Here is a 9,320-nt window from a genome sequence, read left to right as displayed (position 1 = left end):
CGGCCCGTGAGTTCGAGCCCCGCGTCAGGCTCTGGGCTAATGGCTCAGAGCCTGGAGCCTGTTTCCGATTCTGTGTCTCCCTCTCTCTCTGCCCCTCCCCCGTTCATGCTCTGTCTCTCTCTGTCCCAAAAATAAATAAAACAAACCATTGAAAAACCTACTGTATGAATTGTCAGCATGCCACAACCTGCAGACTATTCATGCATTTATTCACTCATTCTAGGAACATATTTTGAGTGCCTACTATGTAGCCAGCATTGTTCAAGACTCTAGATATAAGGAAGTAAACAACAGAAAGTGTACTTTCTGCTTTCATCAAACTCACATTCTAATGGGGAGAGAGAGATAATGAAAAAGTAAACGTAATACAACCGCTATTATGAAATGTCTAGGGCCGAAGCAGAAAGACCGACACTGTAAACCCAATCATTTCTTCCCTACTGGAAGTGCCTTGTCTCCTGAGACCATCTCATTCTCCTTTCTGCTCCTCATCATGACACTGTGTGTATTGCTTGAACTTGAGTTTGTAATGAAAATCATATTTTACACAAAATCCTTAAACTTTCTGTTTCAGTTGCCTCCTCTGAAAAAGAAATTAGCAATGCTTATTTACATGTTATTAGGGAGATAAAATGAGATGTCTATAGAGTACTGGTATTTTACACTGGCAACAGAGAAGCTCTATCAGATGCCATTGTTGTTGTTTTTAACAAACATTTTTTTAAGTCCTGTAATACTCAACTCATAGGAATATTCCTTTTAAAGACTATTTTGAAAATTTTTAATAGATTCAGTAAAATATCATTATTCTGGGCCACCTGTGGAGAGGTGGAAATAGACTTATTATATCAAACTGGACATTTTTATGGTGTTCATTAAATCAGGTTATGCTCAGAAAATATTTAAACATTTCCAACAGATTTGCAGACAAAAAGGAATTAAAACATTACTTTTTGAATGAGCTATTTAAAAATAATAATAACCATGTTCAGGAATAGCTATAGATACTAACACAAATAACTATAGAAAAGCCATCAACCCAACTCAAGGGGTTATTTATGATGAAAGAGACCTTACAAATCTTTTGATCTCACCCTTTATTTTACAAATGAGATCCATAAAGGAGAAGTGACTTCCCGAATATCCCACAAAGAGTTGGCAGAGCAGGCACAGAGCTTTGACTTCTAGCAGTCCCCTTCAAAGAAAAGCAAAAACAGCCCTGCTTTTTCTTCCTTCTGACTAGAAAGGAATCTGTTGCCTCACAAAGCAAAATTATTTCAGTCCACCACACTCAAAGACTTTTCTGAAGTACGTGCATATATACTTCCATAGTTTCTGCCTTTGGGTAAACATATGACATTAAAGAGGGACTTTCTGTTAAGACCCAAGTGGTCTGTTTGGGCGTTTAAAGGTTTCCTTGAACTTTTATTCTTACAAGGGAGCATGGTGAACACTTTTCCAGGCCCACCCTTTATGCAGCAATCCAACACATGTTAATCAACTCTCAACACTCTGTATTATGCAGCACTCCTAGAGACTGCCTCTCCAAAAGAGCAGAAAATGAGCACTACGGGACATGGGGCTTTTTTTCCACATAATAAAGTCTCGAGAAGGAGCAGAGAAGCAAATGGAGTTTAATATAAACACTGAATCACAGATGAAAGAATCCAATCAAATGCTGACAAAAGAAAAACATCAGAACAGGGTAGGCAAGCAACAACCTGCACAAAACCCCATAACCACCCTGACAACCAAGCTTTCACACCTGCTCTGGGGAAATTCAACACCCCATTAGAGGGGCTGGAGCAGACTTCCCGAGGGAAAACTCTATAAGCAGTAAAGAGAAGTTGATGAGACATTTTCAGAATCATCGTTGTACACATGACACCCAAGGTGTTTACACTCCTTTCTCTTCTAAGTTCTTTGGGGGATTTATAATGAGGAAATATGAGAAATCAAAAAAGTAATAAGCCTCACTCCCATATAGCTGTGAGGAGAATAAAATAAGGCCACTTCATAAAATTTCTCCTTCGTGATATTTCCCTTTCAAAAATGCCAAAGAACTTCTTCAAATACAGTATTTTGGGAAAGGTTAACTTGCATTTCTGTTGCTTTGAATGAAATTAAAGTTGTTTTATGCTAACAATATTAGTAATAATTATAAGCTAAAATAAATAATACTAGTAATGACAATATTTGCAATCAGACACTGTCAGCATCTTCCTCTGCACCACCCAGTCCTGGCCACCACCATTAGCCTCATTTTCTGAATGAGAATCTTCTGTGCCCTCCCTGGTTCCAAACCTGCCCTGATAACTGAGTGAACTTTTAAATGAAAATCAGAGTACGTCTTTTCTGTTTATCCTCTACAATGGCTCCTTCAACTCAGAAGAAAACCCAACATTTCCCCCTTGCATACGCCGACACTGACTGATCTGCCCCCTGCCAGTCTCTCTGACCCCATCTTTCTTCTATTGCTTACCAGTCTCCTGCCACGTTGGCGTTTCACTGTTTTTCACACCTGCCAAACTTCCTCTCATCTCACGGCCTTTACCCTTGTTATTACCTCTGCCTAGAACACATTTCCTCCCTGGCTTTGTGTTGCTCTCTCATTCTCCCTATTCCAGTCTCTACATGCATGTCGCCTTCTCTTAAAGGCCATCCTTCCTCACCCTCTCCAAAACCACCAGCCAGGCCTCCAGTCTATCTCCTCGACCTTATCATCTCATCTAGGCCTTCCATCTCCAATGCACTTATCACTGTCTAATATTAGACTATGCATGCACAAGTTCACTTATTTATCATGTGTTGTCCTTCATTCTAAGATAGGCAGCAAGCAGCAGAGACTTGTCTTATTCAAAACCATCTCTCCAAAGTCCAGAATAATGCCTGACACCTAACAGCACTCTATAAATAGTTACAAAATGAATCAATGAACAATAATAAGAATTTAGCAAGTATCTACTATGTGCTGATACTTTATTTATATTACCTCTAATCCTAAACACAAGAAACTCTGCCAGATAAAGAGTGTTTCCATTTTCTTATCTAAAGAGAAAAGAGTTCAGAGAGCTTGAGTAACCTTCCCAAAGTCACGCAAATAACAAATGCCTGAGCCAGGATTTAAATCCAGATCTCCCTGATTTGAAGGTCTATTTTCTTTCCATTATACAACACAATGCTTTGAAGATACCAACAAAGTTAATACTAATAATAGCAAATATTTATAAGTACTTACCAAGTGCCAAACACTGTTGTAAGTACTTTATATGTATCAGCTCACTTAAAGCTCACGACAACCCAATGATATTGGTACTTTTATCTCATCCCACAGATAAGGAAGCTGGAGCTCAGAGAGATTAAATTTGTTTGCCCAGGATAACACAGGCAGTCAGTGGAAGAATTGAGATTCAATCCTAGCCCATCCAGATTTAGAATCTGTGCTTCTAACTTCTATGCTATAAAGTGAGAGAAGATGTTTCCTTTGTATTATTTCTAAGGCAAAACATTTGAGGCACAAAATGGTGTTAATATCTCCATAAAAGTCACACTGAGACAACTCTGCAACAGTACATCTGCCCACCAGTGTCCAGGACCCTGAGTACACACAAGAGCTGAGGACTGCTTAGAAAAGGCATGATCAGGACGCCTGGGTGGCTCAGTCATTAAGCATTCGTCTTCAGCTCAGGTCATGACCTTACACTTTGTGAGTTTGAGCCCCATGTTGGGCTCTGTGCTGACAGTATGGAGGCTGGAGCCTGCTTCGAGTTCTGTGTCTCCCTCTCTCTCTGCCCCTCCCCCATTCTCTCTCTCTCTCTCTCTCTCTCTCTCTCTCTCTCTCTCAAAAATAAACATTAAAAGAAGAAAGAAAGAGAAGTAAACACATGGGCCTCTATACTGGGAGCCAATAATAAATAAAAAACTAATACCCTGTAGAGCATTTCAATGTGTAGTTTACATAGCACCTTAGCATAAACTCCCTTAATTGATTTTTGGAAAGGTATTCATTTTAAATAAAATTGCCATTCCAACCAACCTACTTTTTACCAAAGTGCCTTGAACTAAATTTGTGCCAGATTACTAGTAGCTGGATTCCAAGCCCATTTTCCAAGTGAGGAAATTGAAGGTCATGGAAGTTAGTGGACAAACATCAAATATGTCTTTAGGAAATAAAACTAAATTATTGGTTCCAAAGCAATCCATAAATAGCTTTGCCCAATGGCAGTATTGTAGCCAATGAGGTTTATCTGAGGTGTGATTATTGCTAATTGACACCAAAGCAATCCATAACTGAGGTAGAAAAGTTTGCAGGGAAAAGCTAACACATTTGCCCTGAGGCTGTTACCTTTAGAAGGTCTTGTTTTTAAGACTGGACTTTGACTGGCATCTGGAAACTTAGTTTTTAAAATACTCACTAATTGGTAAGGTCTGACTGCTGTGCCAGCTTGCCAAGACTGTTTACAAAAAGTTTTGTTTTCATCTTTTTATGGTCAGAACCTTCTTTAGAATCTTACAGTCTGGACTTTGGTTGGCCTGGGTGCCTCTGTGATCAACTTCTAGGGAAAACCATGAATGAATCACAAACAGCCTTCCCTGGACAGGTGTTGATGTATTTTTACTGCAGGAGAGTATGATGTATGTGACCCCTCACGGAAGGCAAAGGGCACAAGAAGCCAGTCCAGGGATTTCTCCAGACTCTGCCTGATGTGATTTTTCAGATGTGTTTTTACTGATATAGCTGTACATCCTTACTATGCTGCTGTAATAAATCTTAACTATGAGTATGATGCTGAAATCTGTGAATCCTAGCAAATCACCAAATATGTGGGTGGTCTTGGAGGTCCACAAAACAGAAAGGCAATAGAAGAATAATAGAGACAAGGGAGAATGGAGGCATCTCTGGGGATAGACCTGAAAGCCAAGAGATTCAATGGGGTTACACACCTTGTAACTACCCCCAAAGTAGAAAACCAACACCCATGACCATGGAATTCACTCATGCAATTCCTCCAATAAAGAAGTGTTATTACAATAGTCTCCTCCTAGTCATGGTTTCACTATCCCACAGTTTCAGTTACCCATGGTCAGCTGTGATCCAGAAAGAGATGACCCTCCTTTTTTTTTTAATTTTTTAAATTTATGTATAGTTGATACACAATGATGTAACATTAGCTTCAGGTGTAAGACATAGTGATTCAAAAACTCTATTTGTTATGCTCTGCTCACCACAAGTGCAGCTGCTCTATCTTTTATTGGGAGTCTTTAGGCAGGGAGGGAAGAAAGGACACATATTTGTTTGTGCCAACTTCACTACCCATTTTTAGGACATAAAGATCAGCCCTGTTTGCAGAGCCAGATCTTTCCCTCCTCCCTCTCCAAAGTATCTGCATCAGGGATGTGATCTGGTGAGAAGAGTAAGGAGGAAAGAGGAAAGGCCAAATTTCTGGACAATCTTCTTACCTGTGTTATTAAAATGGCTGCAGAGCAGACATACAGGATGATGTTGAAACTTTGGTCTCATTTGTGAAAATGTGTGCAATTTTTCCCCACACTACACTACCTACAAATCACCAAATTACAAATTAACCCTTTGTGATCCTTGGAGTAATGAGCCATTTCTTTGGGGTTTCTCTTTCTGGGAATTGGGAGGGAAAGAAGCAAGGTATCATTCTGCTCTTCATTAGTATTTCGGTCCCAACATGCAAATACAATTTTCTATGTAACTTTTTTGTGGTACCTACCAAAATGAATATTTAAATTAGATAAGTTAGATGAAAAAAAGAAGGAAAATACCATGTCTAAGTAAAAAAACAAACCTCATCCCCAAATCCAACAATGCTATTACAATATCATTGACTATATTCCCCATGGCGTACCTTTTGTCCCCATGACTTATTCATAAATGGAAGCCCGCATCTCCCACTCCTCTTCCCTCATTTTGTTTATCCCTCCATCCCTTTGCCTTTGGCAATTATCAGTTTGTTCTCTATTTATGGTTCTGATTCTGCTTTTCACTTATTGATTTCTTTTAGATTCATGTATGAGTGAAAGCATATGGTATATCTCTTTCTCTGGCTGACTTATTTCACTTAGCATTATACCCTTTAAGTCCAACCATGTTGTATTAATGACATAATCTCATCCTTTTTTTATAGCCATGTAATATTCCATTATAATATATACCACATCTTCCTTATCCATTTGTCTATCAAGGGACACTTAGGTTGCTTCCATATTTTGGCTATTGTATGCAATAAACATAGGAGTGCATATAGCTTTTCAATTAGTATTTTTATTTTCTTGGAGTAAATACCCAGTGGAGTTACTGGAGTTACTGGATCATATGGTTTTCCTATTTTTAATTTTTTGAGAAACCTCCATCCATGTTCCACAGAGGCTACACCAGTTTGCAGTCCCACCAAACGTGCATAAGACTTCCTTTTTCTCTATATCCTGCCAACACTTGTTATGTGGTTTTGATTTTAACCATTCTGATAGGTGTGAGGTGACTTCTCATTGTGATTTTATTTTTTTTTTTATTTATATATGAAATTTATTGTCAAATTGGTTTCCATACAACACCCAGTGCTCATCCCAAAAGGTGCCCTCCTCAATACCCATCACCCACCCTCTCCTCCCTCCCACTCCCCATCAACCCTTAGTTTGTTCTCAGTTCTCAACAGTCTCTTATGCTTTGGCTCTCTCCCACTCTAACCTCTTTTTTTTTTTTTTTTTTTTGTTCCCCTCCCCCATGGGTTTCTCTTAAGTTTCTCAGGATCCACATAAGAGTGAAACCATATGGTATCTGTCTTTCTCTGTATGGCTTATTTCACTTAGCATCACACTCTCCAGTTCCATCCACGTTGCTACAAAAGGCCATATTTCATTTTTTCTCATTGCCACGTAGTACTCCATTGTGTATATAAACCACAATTTCTTTATCCATTCATCAGTTGATGGACATTTAGGCTCTTTCCATAATTTGGCTATTGTTGAGAGTGCTGCTATGAACATTGGGGTACAAGTGCCCCTATGCATCAGTACTCCTGTGTCCCTTGGATAAATTCCTAGCAGTGCTATTGCTGGGTCATAGGGTAGGTCTATTTTTAATTTTCTGAGGAACCTCCACACTGCTTTCCAGAGTGGCTGCACCAATTTGCATTCCCACCAACAGTGCAAGAGGGTTCCCGTTTCTCCACATCCTCTCCAGCATCTATAGTCTCCTGATTTGTTCATTTTGGCCACTCTGACTGGCGTGAGGTGATATCTGAGTGTGGTTTTGATTTGTATTTCCCTGATAAGGAGCGACGCTGAACATCTTTTCATGTGCCTGTTGGCCATCCGGATATCTTCTTTAGAGAAGTGTCTATTCATGTTTTCTGCCCATTTCTTCACTGGGTTATTTGCTTTTCGGGTGTGGAGTTTGGTGAGCTCTTTATAGATTTTGGATACTAGCCCTTTGTCCGATATGTCATTTGCAAATATCTTTTCCCATTCCGTTGGTTGCCTTTTAGTTTTGTTGGTTGTTTCCTTTGCTGTGCAGAAGCTTTTGATCTTCATAAGGTCCCAGTAATTCACTTTTGCTTTTAATTCCCTTGCCTTTGGGGATGTGTCGAGTAAGAGATTGCTACGGCTGAGGTCAGAGAGGTCTTTTCCTGCTTTCTCCTCTAAGGTTTTGATGGTTTCCTGTCTCACATTCAGGTCCTTTATCCATTTTGAGTTTATTTTTGTGAATGGTGTGAGAAAGTGGTCTAGTTTCAACCTTCTGCATGTTGCTGTCCAGTTCTCCCAGCACCATTTGTTAAAGCGACTGTCTTTTTTCCATTGGATGTTCTTTCCTGCTTTGTCAAAGATGAGTTGGCCGTACGTTTGTGGGTCTAGTTCCGGGGTTTCTATTCTATTCCATTGGTCTCTGTGTCTGTTTTGGTGCCAATACCATGCTGTCTTGATGATGACAGCTTTGTAGTAGAGGCTAAAGTCTGGGATTGTGATGCCTCCTGCTTTGGTCTTCTTCAAAATTACTTTGGCTATTCGGGGCCTTTTGTGGTTCCATATGAATTTTAGGATTGCTTGTTCTAGTTTCGAGAAGAATGCTGGTGCAATTTTGATTGGGATTGCATTGAATGTGTAGATAGCTTTGGGTAGTATTGACATTTTGACAATATTTATTCTTCCAATCCATGAGCAGGGAATGTCTTTCCATTTCTTTAAATCTTCTTCAATTACCTTCATAAGCTTTCTATAGTTTTCAGCATACAGATCCTTTACATCTTTGGTTAGATTGATTCCTAGGTATTTTATGTTTCTTGGTGCAATTGTGAATGGGATCAGTTTCTTTATTTGTCTTTCTGTTGCTTCATTGTTAGTGTATAAGAATGCAACTGATTTCTGTACATTGATTTTGTATCCTGCAACTTTGCTGAATTCATGTATCAGTTCTAGCAGACTTTTGGTGGAGTCTATCGGATTTTCCATGTATAATATCATGTCATCTGCAAAGAGCGAAAGCTTGACTTCATCTTTGCCAATTTTGACGCCTTTGATTTCCTTTTGTTGTCTGATTGCTGATGCTAGAACTTCCAGCACTATGTTAAACAACAGCGGTGAGAGTGGGCATCCCTGTCGTGTTCCTGATCTCAGGGAAAAAGCTCTCAGTTTTTCCCTGTTGAGGATGATGTTAGCTGTGGGCTTTTCATAAATGGCTTTTATGATCTTTAAGTATGTTCCTTCTATCCCGACTTTCTCAAGAGTTTTTATTAAGAAAGGGTGCTGGATTTTGTCAAAGGCCTTTTCTGCATCGATTGACAGGATCATATGGTTCTTCTCTTTTTTTTTGTTAATGTGATGTATCACGTTGATTGATTTGCGAATGTTGAACCAGCCCTGCATCCCAGGAATGAATCCCACTTGATCATGGTGAATAATTCTTTTTATATGCCGTTGAATTCGATTTGCTAGTATCTTATTGAGAATTTTTGCATCCATATTCATCAGGGATATTGGCCTGTAGTTCTCTTTTTTTACTGGGTCTCTGTCTGGTTTAGGAATCAAAGTAATACTGGCTTCATAGAATGAGTCTGGAAGTTTTCCTTCCCTTTCTATTTCTTGGAATAGCTTGAGAAGGATAGGTATTATCTCTGCTTTAAACGTCTGGTAGAACTCCCCTGGGAAGCCATCTGGTCCTGGACTCTTATTTGTTGGGAGATTTTTGATAACCGATTCAATTTCTTCGCTGGTTATGGGTCTGTTCAAGCTTTCTATTTCCTCCTGATTGAGTTTTGGAAGAGTGTGGGTGTTCAGGAATTTGTCCATTTCTTCCA

At 39.3% G+C, this 9,320-nt stretch overlaps 1 pseudogene; it reads left to right on the top strand.

The window, feature by feature from the left end:
* The first annotated feature begins 4,207 nt into the window (after positions 1–4,207).
* On the top strand, positions 4,208–4,279 carry LOC112850655 (U4 spliceosomal RNA; annotated as a pseudogene).
* The last annotated feature ends 5,041 nt before the right edge of the window (positions 4,280–9,320 follow it).

This window comes from Puma concolor, chromosome C2 (genome assembly GCF_028749965.1).
Source record: "Puma concolor isolate L17-30 chromosome C2, mPumCon1.1.hap2, whole genome shotgun sequence".
NCBI lineage: Eukaryota > Metazoa > Chordata > Mammalia > Carnivora > Felidae > Puma > Puma concolor.
The sequence above is the reverse complement of the archived record's forward strand: the minus strand, read 5'-3'. Positions and strand labels throughout refer to the sequence as shown.